The sequence below is a fragment of the Oncorhynchus masou genome, chromosome 2, assembly GCF_036934945.1.
Source record: "Oncorhynchus masou masou isolate Uvic2021 chromosome 2, UVic_Omas_1.1, whole genome shotgun sequence".
NCBI lineage: Eukaryota > Metazoa > Chordata > Actinopteri > Salmoniformes > Salmonidae > Oncorhynchus > Oncorhynchus masou.
In genome coordinates this window covers 7,009,383-7,030,797 of record NC_088213.1, presented here as the reverse complement: position 1 = coordinate 7,030,797, position 21,415 = coordinate 7,009,383, and the positions used below count along the sequence as shown (strand labels likewise).

Genomic DNA, 21,415 nt, shown 5'->3' with positions numbered 1-21,415 from the left:
CTCTGTTAGACTACTGGTCTGGACCATAGAGACAGAACACTACTCTGTTAGACTACTGGTCTGGACCATAGAGACAACACTACTCTGTTAGACTACTGGTCTGGACCATAGAGACAACACTACTCTGTTAGACTACTGGTCTGGACCATAGAGACAACACTACTCTGTTAGACTACTGGTCTGGACCATAGAGACAGAACACTACTCTGTTAGACTACTGGTCTGGACCAACGAGACAACACTACTCTGATAGACTACTGGTCTGGACCATAGAGACAACACTACTCTGTTAGACTACTGGTCTGGACCATAGAGACAGAACACTACTCTGTTAGACTACTGGTCTGGACCATAGAGACAACACTACTCTGTTAGACTACTGGTCTGGACCATAGAGACAGAACACTACTCTGTTAGACTACTGGTCTGGACCATATAGACAACACTACTCTGTTAGACTACTGGTCTGGACCATAGAGACAACACTACTCTGTTAGACTACTAGTCTGGACCATAGAGACAACACTACTCTGTTAGACTACTGGTCTGGACCATAGAGACAACACTACTCTGTTAGACTACTGGTCTGGACCATAGAGACAACACTACTCTGTTAGACTACTGGTCTGGACCATAGAGACAACACTACTCTGTTAGACTACTGGTCTGGACCATAGAGACAACACTACTCTGTTAGACTACTGGTCTGGACCATAGAGACAACACTACTCTGTTAGACTACTGGTCTGGACCATAGAGACAGAACACTACTCTGTTAGACTACTGGTCTGGACCATAGAGACAACACTACCCTGTTAGACTACTGGTCTGGACCATAGAGACAACACTACTCTGTTAGACTACTGGTCTGGACCATAGAGACAACACTACTCTGTTAGACTACTGGTCTGGACCATAGATACAGAACACTACTCTGTTAGACTACTGGTCTGGACCATAGATACAGAACACTACTCTGTTAGACTACTGGTCTGGACCATAGAGACAACACTACTCTGTTAGACTACTGGTTTGGACCATAGAGACAGAACACTACTCTGTTAGACTACTGGTCTGGACCATAGAGACAGAACACTACTCTGTTAGACTACTGGTCTGGACCATAGAGACAACACTACTCTGTTAGACTACTGGTCTGGAACATTCTAGCCACAGTACCAAGAGTGGAAATGACCAGGTCTCAACTGCTATGGGACTTCTGTGACGTGACAGACCACCAGGTGCACGTTCAGTCTTGTCCACTGGATGGCGATGTTTACCAACATACCGGTCACTTACTGTCCCAGACTTGAAACCATGCAACAGCGCCATCTAATAAGCGGAGAAAACAGAGATGATTGGAAAGGTGATACTCCAAGGACCCCAAGTATATGTACTGGTTTTTATAGACGTTGCCAGCTGAAAACCCTTATATGAGTTACCTCTGGTTCGTTCAGCCATTCCTATGGCAAAAATGAATGGGGAAAGATTATGGTTTCGGGATAAACGCCCGAAAATAAGGTCTGAGGTAAGCACAGGCTTAGGAGATCTTATAGGTTTTGTTCTATGAGAAAATATCAGTCAATTAACGTCACCATTATGAATTATGGAGTCAGCAATAGTGGTATACAGATGGTGGTATGTAATAGTGGTATATAGATGGTGGTGTGTAATAGTGGTATATAGATGTTAGATGGTGGTGTGTAATAGTGGTATATAGATGGTGGTGTGTAATAGTGGTATATAGATGGTGTTGTGTATTAGTGGTATATAGATGGTGGTATGTAATAGTGGTATATAGATTGTGGTATGTAATAGTGTTATATAGGTGGTGGTATGTGATAGTGGTATATAGATGGTGGTGTGTAATAGTGGTATATAGATGTTAGATGGTGGTATGTAATAGTGGTATATAGATGGTGGTATGTAATAGTGGTATATAGATGGTGGTGTGTAATAGTGGTATATAGGTGGTGGTATGTAATAGTGGTATATAGATGGTGGTATGTAATAGTGGTATATAGATGGTGGTGTGTAATAGTGGTATATAGATGGTGGTGTGTAATAGTGGTATATAGATGGTGGTATGTAATAGTGGTATATAGATGGTGGTATGTAATAGTGGTATATAGGTGGTGGTATGTAATAGTGGTATATAGATGGTGGTATGTAATGGTGGTATATAGGTGGTGGTATGTAAAAGTGGTATATAGATGGTGGTATGTAATAGTGGTATATAGATGGTGGTATGTAATAGTGGTATATAGATGGTGGTGTGTAATAGTGGTATATAGATGGTGGTATGTAATAGTGGTATATAGATGGTGGTGTGTAATAGTGGTATATAGATGGTGGTATGTAATAGTGGTATATAGATGGTGGTATGTATTAGTGGTATATAGATGGTGGTATGTAATAGTGGTATATAGATGGTGGTATGTATTAGTGGTATATAGATGGTGGTATGTAATAGTGGTATATAGATGGTGGTATGTAAAAGTGGTATACAGATGGTGGTATGTAATAGTAGTATATAGATGGTGGTGTGTAATAGTGGTATATAGATGGTGGTATGTAATAGTGGTATATAGATGGTGGTGTGTAATAGTGGTATATAGATGGTGGTATGTAATAGTGGTATATAGATGGTGGTGTGTAATAGTGGTATATAGATGGTGGTGTGTAATAGTGGTATATAGATGGTGGTATGTAATAGTGGTATATAGATGGTGGTGTGTAATAGTGGTATATAGATGGTGGTATGTAATAGTGGTATATATATGTTAGATGGTGGTGTGTAATAGTGGTATATAGATGGTGGTGTGTAATAGTGGTATATAGATGGTGTTGTGTAATAGTGGTATATAGATGGTGGTATGTAATAGTGGTATATAGATTGTGGTATGTAATAGTGGTATATAGGTGGTGGTATGTGATAGTGGTATATAGATGGTGGTGTGTAATAGTGGTATATAGATGTTAGATGGTGGTATGTAATAGTGGTATATAGATGGTGGTATGTAATAGTGGTATATGGATGGTGGTATGTAATGGTGGTATATAGGTGGTGATATGTAAAAGTGGTATATAGATGGTGGTATGTAATAGTGGTATATAGATGGTGGTATGTAATAGTGGTATATAGATGGTGGTATGTAATGGTGGTATATAGGTGGTGGTATGTAAAAGTGGTATATAGATGGTGGTATGTAATAGTGGTATATAGATGGTGGTGTGTAATAGTGGTATATAGATGGTGGTATGTAATAGTGGTATATAGATGGTGGTATGTATTAGTGGTATATAGATGGTGGTGTGTAATAGTGGTATATAGATGCTGGTATGTAAAAGTGGTATATAGATGGTGGTATGTAATAGTGGTATATAGATGGTGGTGTGTAATAGTGGTATATAGATGATGGTATGTAAAAGTGGTATATAGATGGTGGTGTGTAATAGTGGTATATAGATGGTGGTATGTAAAAGTGGTATATAGATGGTGGTATGTATTAGTGGTATATAGATGGTGGTGTGTAATAGTGGTATATAGATGGTGGTGTGTAATAGTGGTATGTAGATGGTGGTGTGTAATAGAGGTATATAGATGGTGGTGTGTAATAGTGGTATATAGGTGGTGGTATGTAATAGTGGTATATAGATGGTGGTGTGCAATAGTGGTATATAGATGGTGGTGTGTAATAGTGGTATATAGATGGTGGTATGTAATAGTGGTATATAGATGGTGGTATGTAATAGTGGTATATAGATGTTAGATGGTGGTATGTAATAGTGGTATATAGGTGGTGGTATGTAATAGTGGTATATAGATGTTAGATGGTGGTATGTAATAGTGGTATATAGATGGTGGTGTGTAATAGTGGTATATAGATGGTGGTATGTAATAGTGGTATATAGGTGGTGGTATGTAATAGTGGTATATAGATGTTAGATGGTGGTATGTAATAGTGGTATATAGATGGTGGTATGTAATAGTGGTATATAGATGGTGGTATGTAATAGTGGTATATAGATGGTGGTGTGTAATAGTGGTATATAGATGTCAGATGGTGGTATGTAATAGTGGTATATAGATGGTGGTATGTAATAGTGGTATATAGATGTTAGATGGTGGTATGTAATAGTGGTATATAGGTGGTGGTATGTAATAGTGGTATATAGGTGGTGGTATGTAATAGTGGTATATAGATGTTAGATGGTGGTATGTAATAGTGGTATATAGATGGTGGTATGTAATAGTGGTATATAGATGGTGGTATGTAATAGTGGTATATAGATGGTGGTGTGTAATAGTGGTATATAGATGTCAGATGGTGGTATGTAATAGTGGTATATAGATGGTGGTGTGTAATAGTGGTAAATAGATGGTGGTATGTAATAGTGGTATATAGATGTCAGATGGTGGTATGTAATAGTGGTATATAGATGGTGGTATGTAATAGTGGTATATAGGTGGTGGTATGTAATAGTGGTATATAGATGGTGGTATGTAATAGTGGTATATAGGTGGTGGTATGTGATAGTGGTATATAGATGGTGGTGTGTAATAGTGGTATATAGATGGTGGTATGTAATAGTGGTATATAGGTGGTGGTATGTAATAGTGGTATATAGATGGTGGTATGTAATAGTGGTATATAGATGGTGGTATGTAATAGTGGTAAATAGATGGTGGTCTGTATTAGTGGTATATAGATGGTGGAATGTAATAGTGGTATATAGATGGTGGAATGTAATAGTGGTATATAGATGGTGGTATGTAATAGTGGTATATAGATGGTGGTATGTAATAGTGGTATATAGATGGTGGTATGTAATAGTGGTATATAGATGGTGGTGTGTAATAGTGGCATATAGATGGTGGTATGTAATAGTGGTATATATATGTTAGATGGTGGTATGTAATAGTGGTATATAGGTGGTGGTATGTAATAGTGGTATATAGATGGTGGTATGTAATAGTGGTATATAGGTTGTGGTATGTAATAGTGGTATATAGATGGTGGTATGTAATAGTGGTATGTAGATGGTGGTATGTAATAGTGGTATATAGATGTTAAATGGTGGTATGTAATAGTGGTATATAGGTGGTGGTATGTAATAGTGGTATATAGATGGTGGTATGTAATAGTGGTATATAGGCTGTGGTATGTAATAGTGGTATATAGATGGTGGTATGTAATAGTGGTATATAGATGGTGGTATGTAATAGTGGTATATAGATGTTAGATGGTGGTATGTAATAGTGGTATATAGGTGGTGGTATGTAATAGTGGTATATAGATGTTAGATGGTGGTATGTAATAGTGGTATATAGATGGTGGTATGTAATAGTGGTATTTAGGTGGTGGTATGTAATAGTGGTATATAGATGGTGGTATGTAATAGTGGTATATAGATGGTGGTATGTAATAGTGGTATATAGATGGTGGTATGTAATAGTGGTATATAGGTGGTGGTATGTAATAGTGGTATATAGATGGTGGTATGTAATAGTGGTATATAGATGTTAGATGGTGGTATGTAATAGTGGTATATAGATGGTGGTATGTAATAGTGGTATATAGATGGTGGTGTGTAATAGTGGTATATAGATGGTGGTATGTGATAGTGGTATATAGATGGTGGTATGTAATAGTGGTATATCGTTGGTGTGTGTAATAGTGGTATATAGTTGGTGGTATGTAATAGTGGTATGTAGATGGTGGTATGTAATAGTGGTATATAGGTGGTGGTATGTAATAGTGGTATATAGATGTTAAATGGTGGTATGTAATAGTGGTATATAGGTGGTGGTATGTAATAGTGGTATATATATGTTAGATGGTGGTATGTAATAGTGGTATATAGATGGTGGTATGTAATAGTGGTATATAGATTGTGGTATGTAATAGTGGTATATAGGTTGTGGTATGTAATAGTGGTATATAGATGGTGGTATGTAATAGTAGTATATAGGTTGTGGTATGTAATAGTGGTATATAGGTGGTGGTATGTAATAGTGGTATATAGATGTCAGATGGTGGTATGTAATAGTGGTATATAGATGTTAGATGGTGGTATGTAATAGTGGTATATAGGTGGTGGTATGTAATAGTGGTATATAGATGTTAGATGGTGGTATGTGATAGTGGTATATAGATGTTAGATGGTGGTATGTAATAGTGGTATATAGATGGTGGTATGTAATAGTGGTATATAGATGTTAGTTGGTGTTATGTAATAGTGGTATATAGATGTTAGATGGTGGTATGTAATAGTGGTATATAGATGGTGGTATGTAATAGTGGTATATCGATGTTAGATGGTGGTATGTAATAGTGGTATATAGATGGTGGTATGTAATAGTGGTATATAGATGTTAGTTGGTGGTATGTAATAGTGGTATATAGATGTTAGATGGTGGTATGTAATAGTGGTATATAGGTGGTGGTATGTAATAGTGGTATATAGATGGTGGTATGTAATAGTGGTATATAGATGTTAGTTGGTGGTATGTAATAGTGGTATATAGATGTTAGATGGTGGTATGTAATAGTGGTATATAGGTGGTGGTATGTAATAGTGGTATATAGATGGTGGTATGTAATAGTGGTATATAGATGTTAGTTGGTGGTATGTAATAGTGGTATATAGATGTTAGATGGTGGACACAGTACCACACAGCACAGTAGGTGGACACAGTACCACACAGCACAGTAGGTGGACACAGTACCACACAGCACAGTAGATGGACACAGTACCACACAGCACAGTAGATGGACACAGTACCACACAGCACAGTAGGTGGACACAGTACCACACAGCACAGTAGGTGGACACAGTACCACACAACACAGTAGGTGGACACAGTACCACACAACACAGTAGGTGGACCCAGTACCACACAGCACAGTAGGTGGACACAGTACCACACAGCACAGTAGGTGGACACAGTACCACACCACACAGTAGGTGGACACAGTACCACACAGCACAGTAGGTGGCAGCATTCACAAACAAAACGTGTGAATGCCATGATACCGAAGAAGAAGAAGCAGTAGCTCTTGCAAAGATGTTTATGACTAACCCAAGATAGACCACAGCCTGTTGTTTCCAATGGGGAAAATTTAGTCACAGTGGGCAGGCCATGCAAGGAGTTGCAGAGCCAAGAACGACGCAACGAGATCCTATTTGCTCGTTGCGTATATTTCCGTTAGGGAACGCCGACTCTGTGAGGTGCGTGTGTGCAAAATCTCAATTTGCCCATGCGCTCCTTCGAAACAACGCAAATGTTTTTTAAATGTTGGCCAAGGGTAAGGTCTATAAAACTTAGTCCACTCTGTCCGTAACAGATTGAAGTTTTGGGAACAGAAAACTGTATTGATAATTAATTGTTTCATCGATGAGAACATTTGCAGAATGTCGGCCAAAATCCATCTTCTCCCACTACCGGCCTCCTCTCACTACCAAATATGGTACCCCCAAGCGGATGCTTCACATTTATACATCCGGTGAAATATCTGTCTCGTTATATTTGTGGCTCTGCGAAAGGCAAGAACGATGAATACTCTGCATCTCCCGAGACGCATCACCGTAAATACTGTACGGACAATGCAGAAACCAGTTTGACCATAAATCAGCTTTGCTAAAACGCCCAATCGGGAAAAAGCTAAACCCGGAAGTAATTTATCCAGCTGTTGGTGTGTGTGAGAGAGAAACATAGAGAGAGAAACAGAGAGAGAGGAGATGGTGGTTGTTTGTGGCTTTCTTTGGGATGAAAATAATACACCGTATAAAAATGTAACCGACGACATAAATCCACGTCTGGTCTCAAACAAGGAACATTGTGGTAAGAAGCGACAGATAACGTTAAGTTAGTTTGGCCAGTGAGCTTAGCTATGCTAACAGAATTGGCAGTGTTGTCACAGATACAAACATCTTTTGGTATTGTTATGCTAACTGGCTAGCTAGCTTTGATTTATCTAGAAACAACTGTTGGTCAAATAGGACAAAATAACAACCTGTGTAACATGTTGTCAATGTTAACTAACGTTAATCACGACTCGTGAAGAGTAATGACTTTCTTATTTGTTTGAATGATTGTTGTAGTTAATAATTGTAGCTGGGCTTAGCTAATGTATTTGACCATTTTAATCCGTTTAGACACCCGCTGTTGTGTGTCTGTCGCTCAAACAGATTTGGCGAATGTTGTTGTGGGGAATAATCATGTTTCACACCAGGAGTTACTAGCAACGTTAGCTACTAAAGAAACAATAATAAATATTCCTCAGAAAGTAGTGATCAAATGAATTGCTAGTAGATCAGATATGACCGGTGTTCTTCTCGTAACACAGTAAACCAAAGAGACGATGTGGACTGGATCAGAACAATGTGGCATGTGTGAGTCGTCATAACCTGTCACTGACTATCAGAGCATGTAAGAGCCTGCTAGTCTAGGCTATTTAAAGAGTGTATGGGTGTGACCAGTAGCCAGGCTTTGTAGACAACATACCAGACCCGAGATGAGTGACTTTCCTTAACTGCAGAGGAAGGTGGAGCTTGGCTGAATGATACCCGATACTACAGCCACGGCTGTGCTGTTTCTCCACTCTTTGTTGTGTGGACAGCTGCACCGAGACATGATGTTTCTCCACACTTTGTTATGTGGACAGCTGCACCGAGACATGATGTTTCTCCACTCTTTGTTGTGTGGACAGCTGCACCGAGACATGACAGCATCCTAAAAGGCTCTCCATTCCCTTTTATAGTGCCATTTGGGACGCACGCTATGTTATTCAGGGCAAGCTCATTGTGACTCTTGGCGTCTAAATGCTCAGCCTAGTTCACATTAAACCTGGCCTGGACCACATTATACACAAATTACACATTTGGCCTTGAGACTCAAGTAGTTTAATGTGTTTGTACATCCAGACAGGGGTGTGGGAGAAAGCTACATAGCCACATGTGTGTTTGTGTCCCCATCAGGGAAATATGCTGTTGTGGAAGGGATAGACGCCGGTGTGCAGATCTGGGTTGCATCTGTGGGAATACACACACACACACACACACACACACACACACACTTGGCACTCCACCACCTCACATTGCTGACACACTTCCGTGGCTCGTGGTCTAACATGGTGTGTGTCTGCGCAGGTATTTGGGCCTGGATGAGGTCTTGTAGCCAACCATGTTCCCCTGCTCCACCACAACACAGCAGACCAGAGGAGAGGAGTAGACAGACAGTAGAATTCAATGTCATTGTGAAGAGGACATTGTGAGGTGAGTTACATATGGTTAGTGTGTTGTGGAGATGGCTATTAGACCTAGTTTAAATACTACTAGTTCTACACACCATACAGACAGAGGCTAGGGCTTCCTGTAGGCTCGGGCTTCCTGTAGGCTCGGGCTTCCTGTAGGCTCGGGCTTCCTGTAGGCTCGGGCTTCCTGTAGGCTCGGGCTTCCTGTAGGCTAGGGCTTCCTGTAGGCTAGGGCTTCCTGTAGGCTCGGGCTTCCTGTAGGCTCGGGCTTCCTGTAGGCTCGGGCTTCCTGTAAGCTCGGGCTTCCTGTAAGCTCGGGCTTCCTGTAGGCTAGGGCTTCCTGTAGGCTCGGGCTTCCTGTAGGCTAGGGCTTCCTGTAGCCCAGGTCTGGTGTCTGTCTACTACAGTTATGTAGGGGGTAACCTGTAGCCCAGGTCTGGTGTCTGTCTACTACAGTTATGTAGGGGGTAACCTGTAGCCCAGGTCTGGTGCCTGTCTACTACAGTTATGTAGGGGGTAACCTGTAGCCCAGGTCTGGTGTCTGTCCACTACAGTTATGTAGGGGGTAACCTGTAGCCCAGGTCTGGTGTCTGTCCACTACAGTTATGTAGGGGGTAACCTGTAGCCCAGGTCTGGTGTCTGTCCACTACAGTTATGTAGGGGGTAACCTGTAGCCCAGGTCTGGTGTCTGTCTACTACAGTTATGTAGGGAGTAACCTGTAGCCCAGGTCTGGTGTCTGTCTACTACAGTTATGTAGGGGGTAACCTGTAGCCCAGGTCTGGTGTCTGTCTACTACAGTTATGTAGGGGGTAACCTGTAGCCCAGGTCTGGTGTCTGTCCACTACAGTTATGTAGGGGGTAACCTGTAGCCCAGGTCTGGTGTCTGTCCACTACAGTTATGTAGGGGGTAACCTGTAGCCCAGGTCTGGTGTCTGTCCACTACAGTTATGTAGGGGTAACCTGTAGCCCAGGTCTGGTGTCTGTCTACTACAGTTATGTAGGGGGTAACCTGTAGCCCAGGTCTGGTGTCTGTCTACTACAGTTATGTAGGGGGTAACCTGTAGCCCAGGTCTGGTGTCTGTCTACTACAGTTATGTAGGGGGTAACCTGTAGCCCAGGTCTGGTGTCTGTCTACTACAGTTATGTAGGGGGTAACCTGTAGCCCAGGTCTGGTGTCTGTCTACTACAGTTATGTAGGGGTAACCTGTAGCCCAGGTCTGGTGTCTGTCTACTACAGTTATGTAGGGGGTAACCTGTAGCCCAGGTCTGGTGTCTGTCTACTACAGTTATGTAGGGGGTAACCTGTAGCCCAGGTCTGGTGTCTGTCTACTACAGTTATGTAGGGGGTAACCTGTAGCCCAGGTCTGGTGTCTGTCTACTACAGTTATGTAGGGGGTAACCTGTAGCCCAGGTCTGGTGTCTGTCTACTACAGTTATGTAGGGGGTAACCTGTAGCCCAGGTCTGGTGTCTGTCTACTACAGTTATGTAGGGGGTAACCTGTAGCCCAGGTCTGGTGTCTGTCTACTACAGTTATGTAGGGGGTAACCTGTAGCCCAGGTCTGGTGTCTGTCTACTACAGTTATGTAGGGGGTAACCTGTAGCCCAGGTCTGGTGTCTGTCTACTACAGTTATGTAGGGGGTAACCTGTAGCCCAGGTCTGGTGTCTGTCTACTACAGTTATGTAGGGGGTAACCTGTAGCCCAGGTCTGGTGTCTGTCTACTACAGTTATGTAGGGGGTAACCTGTAGCCCAGGTCTGGTGTCTGTCTACTACAGTTATGTAGGGGGTAACCTGTAGCCCAGGTCTGGTGTCTGTCTACTACAGTTATGTAGGGGGTAACCTGTAGCCCAGGTCTGGTGTCTGTCTACTACAGTTATGTAGGGGGTAACCTGTAGCCCAGGTCTGGTGTCTGTCTACTACAGTTATGTAGGGGGTAACCTGTAGCCCAGGTCTGGTGTCTGTCTACTACAGTTATGTAGGGGGTAACCTGTAGCCCAGGTCTGGTGTCTGTCCACTACAGTTATGTAGGGGGTAAGCTGTAGCCCAGGTCTGGTGTCTGTCTACTACAGTTATGTAGGGGGTAACCTGTAGCCCAGGTCTGGTGTCTGTCCACTACAGTTATGTAGGGGGTAACCTGTAGCCCAGGTCTGGTGTCTGTCTACTACAGTTATGTAGAGGGTAACCTGTAGCCCAGGTCTGGTGTCTGTCCACTACAGTTATGTAGGGGTAACCTGTAGCCCAGGTCTGGTGTCTGTCTACTACAGTTATGTGTAGGGGGTAACCTGTAGCCCAGGTCTGGTGTCTGTCTACTACAGTTATGTAGGGGGTAACCTGTAGCCCAGGTCTGGTGTCTGTCTACTACAGTTATGTAGGGGGCAACCTGTAGCCCAGGTCTGGTGTCTGTCTACTACAGTTATGTAGGGGGTAACCTGTAGCCCAGGTCTGGTGTCTGTCTACTACAGTTATGTAGGGGGTAACCTGCTGCCCAGGTCTGGTGTCTGTCCACTACAGTTATGTAGGGGGTAACCTGTAGCCCAGGTCTGGTGTCTGTCTACTACAGTTATGTAGGGGGTAACCTGCTGCCCAGGTCTGGTGTCTGTCCACTACAGTTATGTAGGGGGTAACCTGTAGCCCAGATCATTTGGTGTTGGTATTTATCAGGATCCCCATGAGCCACTGCAAAAGCATCAGTTACTCTTCCAGGGATCCACATGAAACATGACATGATACATAGGAGAGGAGTAGTTATTAGTCGAGGACTGAAATACATACCTTTAAAACATCGCACAGTCTACATGTCAGCACACACACACAATATCTAGGTCTAAAACATCACACAGTCTACATGTTAGCACACACACACAATATCTAGGTCTAAAACATCACACAGTCTACATGTTAGCACACACACACAATATCTAGGTCTAATACATCACACAGTGTACATCTGTATGAAAGGGGACTGTGAAGAGTCACAGCCCTATGTGCAGTAAGGTGTCTTGTACCCGATGAGTGTCTGAACTGTGAAGTGACCTCTGGTTGAATGTCTTGTACCCGATGAGTGTCTGAACTGTGAAGTGACCTCTGGTTGAATGTCTTGTACCCGATGAGTGTCTGAACTGTGAAGTGACCTCTGGTTGAATGTCTTGTACCCGATGAGTGTCTGAACTGTGAAGTGACCTCTGGTTGAATGTCTTGTACCCGATGAGTGTCTGAACTGTGAAGAGACCTCTGGTTGGATGTCTTGTACCCGATGAGTGTCTGAACTGTGAAGAGACCTCTGGTTGAATGTCTTGTACCTGATGAGTGTCTGAACTGTGAAGAGACCTCTGGTTGAATGTCTTGTACCCGATGAGTGTCTGAACTGTGAAGAGACCTCTGGTTGAACGGGGTGTTTAGTAACATCGACACCTCGCATAAAGACCAATTAGCGATTTAATTTTTTTTTTTAATTTTACCTTTATTTAACCAGGCAAGTCAGTTAAGAACAAATTCTTATTTTCAATGACGGCCTAGGAACAGTGGGTTAACTGCCTGTTCAAGGGCAGAACGACAGATTTGTACCTTGTCAGCTCGGGGGTTTGAACTCACAACCTTTTTGGTTATTAGTCCAACGCTCTAACCACTGGGCTACCCTGCCGCCCCAGACAGTGATGTCTACATTTTAGTCATTAAGCAGACGGTCTTATCCAGACTGACTTACCAAATTATCTGTACTAGGGGTGATGCTCTGACGAGGTCAGATACCTGGGCTGTACTAGGCGTGATGCTCTGACGAGGTCAGATACCTAGGCTGTACTAGGGGTGATGCTCTGACGAGGTCAGATACCTGGGCTGTACTAGGCGTGATGCTCTGACGAGGTCAGATACCTAGGCTGTACTAGGGGTGATGCTCTGACGAGGTCAGATACCTAGGCTGTACTAGCTGCGATGCTCTGACGAGGTCAGATACCTAGGCTGTACTAGGGGTGATGCTCTGATGAGGTCAGATACCTAGGCTGTACTAGGGGTGATGCTCTGACGAGGTCAGATACCTAGGCTGTACTAGGGGTGATGCTCTGACGAGGTCAGATACCTAGGCTGTACTAGCTGCGATGCTCTGACGAGGTCAGATACCTAGGCTGTACTAGGGGTGATGCTCTGACGAGGTCAGATACCTAGGCTGTACTAGGCGTGATGCTCTGACGAGGTCAGATACCTAGGCTGTACTAGGGGTGATGCTCTGACAGGGTCAGATACCTAGGCTGTACTAGGGGCGATGCTCTGACGAGGTCAGATACCTAGGCTGTACTAGGGGCGATGCTCTGACGAGGTCAGATACCTAGGCTGTACTAGCTGCGATGCTCTGACGAGGTCAGATACCTAGGCTGTACTAGGGGTGATGCTCTGACGAGGTCAGATACCTAGGCTGTACTAGGGGTGATGCTCTGACGAGGTCAGATACCTAGGCTGTACTAGGGGTGATGCTCTGACGAGGTCAGATACCTAGGCTGTACTAGGGGCGATGCTCTATCGAGGTCAGATACCTAGGCTGTACTAGGGGTGATGCTCTGACGAGGTCAGATACCTAGGCTGTACTAGGGGCGATGCTCTATCGAGGTCAGATACCTAGGCTGTACTAGGGGCGATGCTCTGACGAGGTCAGATACCTAGGCTGTACTAGGGGTGATGGTCCGATGAGGTCAGATACCTAGGCTGTACTAGGGGTGATGCTCTGACGAGGTCAGATACCTAGGCTGTACTAGGGGTGATGCTCTGACGAGGTCAGATACCTAGGCTGTACTAGGGGTGATGCTCTGACGAGGTCAGATACCTAGGCTGTACTAGGGGTGATGCTCTGATGAGGCCAGATACCTAGGCTGTACTAGGGGTGATGCTCTGATGAGGTCAGATACCTAGGCTGTACTAGGGGTGATGCTCTGACAGGGTCAGATACCTAGGCTGTACTAGGGGTGATGCTCTGACGAGGTCAGATACCTAGGCTGTACTAGGGGTGATGCTCTGACGAGGTCAGATACCTAGGCTGTACTAGGGGTGATGCTCTGACGAGGTCAGATACCTAGGCTGTACTAGGGGTGATGCTCTGACGAGGTCAGATACCTAGGCTGTACTAGGGGCGATGCTCTGATGAGGTCAGATACCTAGGCTGTACTAGGGGCGATGCTCTGACGAGGTCAGATACCTAGGCTGTACTAGGGGTGATGGTCCGATGAGGTCAGATACCTAGGCTGTACTAGGGGTGATGCTCTGATGAGGTCAGATACCTAGGCTGTACTAGGGGTGATGGTCCGATGAGGTCAGATACCTAGGCTGTACTAGGGGTGATGCTCTGACAGGGTCAGATACCTAGGCTGTACTAGGGGCGATGCTCTGACAGGGTCAGATACCTAGGCTGTACTAGGGGTGATGCTCTGACAGGGTCAGATACCTAGGCTGTACTAGGGGTGATGCTCTGATGAGGTCAGATACCTAGGCTGTACTAGGGGTGATGCTCTGATGAGGTCAGATACCTAGGCTGTACTAGGGGTGATGCTCTGACGAGGTCAGATACCTAGGCTGTACTAGGGGTGATGCTCTGATGAGGTCAGATACCTAGGCTGTACTAGGGGTGATGCTCTGATGAGGTCAGATACCTAGGCTGTACTAGGGGCGATGCTCTGACAGGGTCAGATACCTAGGCTGTACTAGGGGCGATGCTCTGATGAGGTCAGATACCTAGGCTGTACTAGGGGTGATGCTCTGACGAGGTCAGATACCTAGGCTGTACTAGGGGTGATGCTCTGATGAGGTCAGATACCTAGGCTGTACTAGGGGTGATGCTCTGATGAGGTCAGATACCTAGGCTGTACTAGGGGTGATGCTCTGATGAGGTCAGATACCTAGGCTGTACTAGGGGTGATGCTCTGACGAGGTCAGATACCTAGGCTGTACTAGGGGTGATGCTCTGATGAGGTCAGATACCTAGGCTGTACTAGGGGTGATGCTCTGACAGGGTCAGATACCTAGGCTGTACTAGGGGTGATGCTCTGACGAGGTCAGATACCTAGGCTGTACTAGGGGTGATGCTCTGACGAGGTCAGATACCTAGGCTGTACTAGGGGTGATGCTCTGACGAGGTCAGATACCTAGGCTGTACTAGGGGTGATGCTCTGATGAGGTCAGATACCTAGGCTGTACTAGGGGTGATGCTCTGACGAGGTCAGATACCTAGGCTGTACTAGGGGTGATGCTCTGACAGGGTCAGATACCTAGGCTGTACTAGGGGTGATGCTCTGACGAGGTCAGATACCTAGGCTGTACTAGGGGTGATGCTCTGAGGTCAGATACCTAGGCTGTACTAGGGGTGATGCTCTGATGAGGTCAGATACCTAGGCTGTACTAGGGGTGATGCTCTGACGAGGTCAGATACCTAGGCTGTACTAGGGGTGATGCTCTGATGAGGTCAGATACCTGGGCTGTACTAGGGGTGATGCTCTGACAGGGTCAGATACCTAGGCTGTACTAGGGGTGATGCTCTGACGAGGTCAGATACCTAGGCTGTACTAGGGGCGATGCTCTGATGAGGTCAGATACCTAGGCTGTACACATATAGTTGTGATAGTAGATGTTGTTGCTGTGGTGACCTGCACTGACACTGAGCTAGTTGTTGCTGTGGTGACCTGCACTGACACTAGGCTAGTTGTTGCTGTGGTGATCTGCATTGACACTGGGCTAGTTGTTGTTATGGTGACCTGCACGGACACTAGGCTAGTTGTTGCTGTGGTGACCTGCACTGACACTGAGCTAGTTGTTGCTGTGGTGACCTGCACTGACACTAGGCTAGTTGTTGCTGTGGTGACCTGCACTGACACTAGGCTAGTTGTTGCTGTGGTGACCTGCACTGACACTAGGCTAGTTGTTGTTGTGGTGACCTGCACTGACACTGAGCTAGTTGTTGCTGTGGTGACCTGCACTGACACTAGGCTAGTTGTTGCTGTGGTGACCTGCACTGACACTAGGCTAGTTGTTGCTGTGGTGACCTGTACTGACACTAGGCTAGTTGTTGTTGTGGTGACCTGCACGGACACTAGGCTAGTTGTTGCTGTGGTTATCTGCATTGACACTGGGCTAGTTGTTGTTATGGTGACCTGCACAGACACTAGGCTAGTTGTTGCTGTGGTGACCTGCACTGACACTGGGCTAGTTGTTGTTATGGTGACCTGCACGGACACTAGGCTAGTTGTTGCTTTGGTGACCTGCACTGACACTGAGCTAGTTGTTGCTGTGGTGACCTGCACTGACACTAGGCTAGTTGTTGCTGTGGTGACCTGCACTGACACTGAGCTAGTTGTTGTTGTGGTGACCTGTACTGACACTAGGCTAGTTGTTGATGTGGTGACCTGCACTGACACTAGGCTAGTTGTTGCTGTGTTGACCTGTACTGACACTGAGCTAGTTGTTGCTGTGGTGACCTGCACTGACACTGAGCTAGTTGTTGCTGTGGTGACCTGCACTGACACTAGGCTAGTTGTTGCTGTGGTGACCTGCACTGACACTAGGCTAGTTGTTGCTGTGGTTATCTGCATTGACACTGGGCTAGTTGTTGTTATGGTGACCTGCACGGACACTAGGCTAGTTGTTGCTGTGGTGACCTGCACTGACACTGAGCTAGTTGTTGCTGTGGTGACCTGCACTGACACTAGGCTAGTTGTTGCTGTGGTGACCTGCACTGACACTAGGCTAGTTGTTGATGTGGTGACCTGCACTGACACTGAGCTAGTTGTTGCTGTGTTGACCTGTACTGACACTGAGCTAGTTGTTGCTGTGGTGACCTGCACTGACACTGAGCTAGTTGTTGCTGTGGTGACCTGCACTGACACTAGGCTAGTTGTTGTTGTGGTGACCTGTACTGACACTAGGCTAGTTGTTGCTGTGGTGACCTGCACTGACACTAGGCTAGTTGTTGCTGTGGTGACCTGCACTGACACTGAGCTAGTTGTTGCTGTGGTGACCTGTACTGACACTGAGCTTGTTGTTGTGGTGACCTGCACTGACACTAGGCTAGTTGTTGTTGTGGTGACCTGCACTGACACTAGGCTAGTTGTTGTTGTGGTGACCTGCACTGACACTAGGCTAGTTGTTGTTGTGGTGACCTGTACTGACACTAGGCTAGTTGTTGTTGTGGTGACCTGCACTGACACTAGGCTGGTTGTTGTTGTGGTGACCTGTACTGACACTGAGCTAGTTGTTGTTGTGGTGACCTACACTGACACTAGGCTAGTTGTTGCTGTGGTGACCTACACTGACACTAGGCTAGTTGTTGCTGTGGTGACCTGCACTGACACTAGGCTAGTTGTTGCTGTGGTGACCTACACTGACACTAGGCTAGTTGTTGTTGTGGTGACCTGTACTGACACTGAGCTAGTTGTTGCTGTGGTGACCTACACTGACACTAGGCTAGTTGTTGCTGTGGTGACCTGTACTGACACTAGGCTAGTTGTTGTTATGGTGACCTGCACTGACACTAGGCTAGTTGTTGCTTTGGTGACCTGCACTGACACTAGGCTAGTTGTTGCTGTGGTTATCTGCATTGACACTGGGCTAGTTGTTGTTATGGTGACCTGCACAGACACTAGGCTAGTTGTTGCTGTGGTGACCTGCACTGACACTAGGCTGGTTGTTGTTATGGTGAACTGCACGGACACTAGGCTAGTTGTTGCTTTGGTGACCTGCACTGACACTGAGCTAGTTGTTGCTGTGGTGACCTGCACTGACACTAGGCTAGTTGTTGCTGTGGTGACCTGCACTGACACTGAGCTAGTTGTTGTTGTGGTGACCTGTACTGACACTAGGCTAGTTGTTGATGTGGTGACCTGCACTGACACTAGGCTAGTTGTTGCTGTGTTGACCTGTACTGACACTGAGCTAGTTGTTGCTGTGGTGACCTGCACTGACACTGAGCTAGTTGTTGCTGTGGTGACCTGCACTGACACTAGGCTAGTTGTTGCTGTGGTGACCTGCACTGACACTAGGCTAGTTGTTGCTGTGGTTATCTGCATTGACACTGGGCTAGTTGTTGTTATGGTGACCTGCACGGACACTAGGCTAGTTGTTGCTGTGGTGACCTGCACTGACACTGAGCTAGTTGTTGCTGTGGTGACCTGCACTGACACTAGGCTAGTTGTTGCTGTGGTGACCTGCACTGACACTAGGCTAGTTGTTGATGTGGTGACCTGCACTGACACTGAGCTAGTTGTTGCTGTGTTGACCTGTACTGACACTGAGCTAGTTGTTGCTGTGGTGACCTGCACTGACACTGAGCTAGTTGTTGCTGTGGTGACCTGCACTGACACTAGGCTAGTTGTTGTTGTGGTGACCTGTACTGACACTAGGCTAGTTGTTGCTGTGGTGACCTGCACTGACACTAGGCTAGTTGTTGCTGTGGTGACCTGCACTGACACTGAGCTAGTTGTTGCTGTGGTGACCTGTACTGACACTGAGCTTGTTGTTGTGGTGACCTGCACTGACACTAGGCTAGTTGTTGCTGTGGTGACCTACACTGACACTAGGCTAGTGGTTGTTGTGGTGACCTGTACTGACACTAGGCTAGTTGTTGTTGTGGTGACCTGCACCGACACTAGGCTAGTTGTTGTTGTGGTGACCTGCACTGCCACTAGGCTAGTTGTTGTTGTGGTGACCTACACTGACACTAGGCTAGTTGTTGTTGTGGTGACCTGCACTGACACTAGGCTAGTTGTTGTTGTGGTGACCTGCACTGACACTAGGCTAGTTGTTGTTGTGGTGACCTGCACTGACACTAGGCTAGTTGTTGTTGTGGTGACCTGCACTGACACTAGGCTAGTTGTTGTTGTGGTGACCTGCACTGACACTCGGCTAGTTGTTGTTGTGGTGACCTGTACTGACACTAGGCTAGTTGTTGTGGTGACCTGCACTGACATTAGGCTAGTTGTTGTTGTGGTGACCTGCACTGACACTGAGCTAGTTGTTGCTGTGGTGACCTGCACTGACACTAGGCTAGTTGTTGCTTTGGTGACCTGCACTGACACTAGGCTAGTTGTTGTTGTGGTGACCTGCACTGACACTAGGCTAGTTGTTGTTGTGGTGACCTGCACTGACACTAGGCTAGTTGTTGCTGTGGTGACCTGCACTGACACTAGGCTAGTTGTTGTTGTGGTGACCTGCACTGACACTAGGCTAGTTGTTGTTGTGGTGACCTGTACTGACACTAGGCTAGTTGTTGTTGTGGTGACCTGCACTGACACTGAGCTAGTTGTTGTTGTGGTGACCTGTACTGACACTGAGCTAGTTGTTGTTGTGGTGACCTGCACTGACACTGAGCTAGTTGTTGTTGTGGTGACCTGTACTGACACTGAGCTAGTTGTTGTTGTGGTGACCTGCACTGACACTGAGCTAGTTGTTGTTGTGGTGACCTGCACTGACACTAGGCTAGTTGTTGTTGTGGTGACCTGTACTGACACTAGGCTAGTTGTTGCTGTGGTGACCTACACTGACACTAGGCTAGTTGTTGCTGTGGTGACCTACACTGACACTAGGCTAGTTGTTGCTGTGGTGACCTATACTGACACTAGGCTAGTTGTTGTTGTGGTGACCTGTACTGACACTAGGCTAGTTGTTGCTGTGGTGACCTGCACTGACACTAGGCTAGTTGTTGTTGTGGTGACCTGCACTGACACTAGGCTAGTTGTTGTTGTGGTGACCTACACTGACACTAGGCTAGTTGTTGTTGTGGTGACCTGCACTGACACTAGGCTAGTTGTTGTTGTGGTGACCTGCACTGACACTAGGCTAGTTGTTGTTGTGGTGACCTGCACTGACACTGGGCTAGTTGTTGCTGTGGTGACCTGCACTGACAATAGGCTAGTTGTTGTTGTGGTGACCTGCACTGACACTAGGCTAGTTGTTGATGTGGTGACATGCACTGACATTAGGCTAGTTGTTGCTGTGGTGACCTGCACTGACACTAGGCTAGTTGTTGCTGTGGTGACCTGCACTGACAATAGGCTAGTTGTTGTTGTGGTGACATGCACTGACACTAGGCTAGTTGTTGATGTGGTGACATGCACTGACATTAGGCTAGTTGTTGCTGTGGTGACATGCACTGACATTAGGCTAGTTGTTGCTGTGGTGACCTGCACTGACACTAGGCTAGTTGTTGCTGTGGTGACCTGCACTGACACTAGGCTAGTTGTTGCTGTGGTGACCTGCACTGACACTGAGCTAGTTGTTGCTGTGGTGACCTGTACTGACACTAGGCTAGTTGTTGCTGTGGTGACCTGCACTGACACTGAGCTAGTTGTTGTTATGGTGACCTGCACTGACACTGAGCTAGTTGTTGTTGTGGTGACCTGCACTGACACTGGGCTAGTTGTTGTTGTGGTGACCTGCACTGACACTGAGCTAGTTGTTGCTGTGGTGACCTGCACTGACACTGGGCTAGTTGTTGTTGTGGTGACCTGCACTGACACTGAGCTAGTTGTTGTTGTGGTGACCTGCACTGACACTGGGCTAGTTGTTGCTTTGGTGACCTGCACTGACACTGAGCTAGTTGTTGCTGTGGTGACCTGCACTGACACTGGGCTAGTTGTTGTTGTGGTGACCTGCACTGACACTGAGCTAGTTGTTGCTGTGGTGACCTGCACTGACACTGGGCTAGTTGTTGTTGTGGTGACCTGCACTGACACTGAGCTAGTTGTTGTTGTGGTGACCTGCACTGACACTGGGCTAGTTGTTGCTTTGGTGACCTGCACTGACACTAGGCTAGGCTTATATATGCTGTCATTGTTCTGAAACACTTACCGTGTACAATTGTCCAGAGAGCACTTTCACACCCCCATTAAAAATAGCTTTTCTGGGGTTTAAAATCATTATCTTGACATTCAAAACCCCTGTAATACACAATTTTTGACACGCTAGGGGTCACGCTGAACGTCCTGAGACACTTAGATTCCTGGTCTATTCCTGTGTGGTAGTGATGGTACCAGGTTGATTCCTGGTTCTATTCCTGTGTTGTAGTGATGGTACCAGGTACCAGGTTGATTCCTGGTTCTATTCCTGTGTTGTAGTGATGGTACCAGGTACCAGGTTGATTCCTGGTCTATTCCTGTGTTGTAGTGATGGTACCAGGTTGATTCC

General features: G+C 45.7%; 1 protein-coding gene across 3 annotated transcripts in view; it reads left to right on the top strand.

The window, feature by feature from the left end:
• The first annotated feature begins 7,548 nt into the window (after positions 1-7,548).
• Positions 7,549-21,415, top strand: part of LOC135554721 (palmitoyltransferase ZDHHC7-like) — a 40,156-nt gene continuing 26,289 nt past the window's right edge. For 2 of the 3 annotated variants that reach the window (XM_064987158.1, XM_064987150.1), the window contains exons 1-2: positions 7,549-7,849; positions 9,157-9,282. The gene's annotated coding sequence lies outside the window, so the exon portion shown is untranslated. The remainder of the gene's footprint in view (positions 7,850-9,156; positions 9,283-21,415) is intronic. The other variant, XM_064987166.1, reaches the window with a different exon arrangement.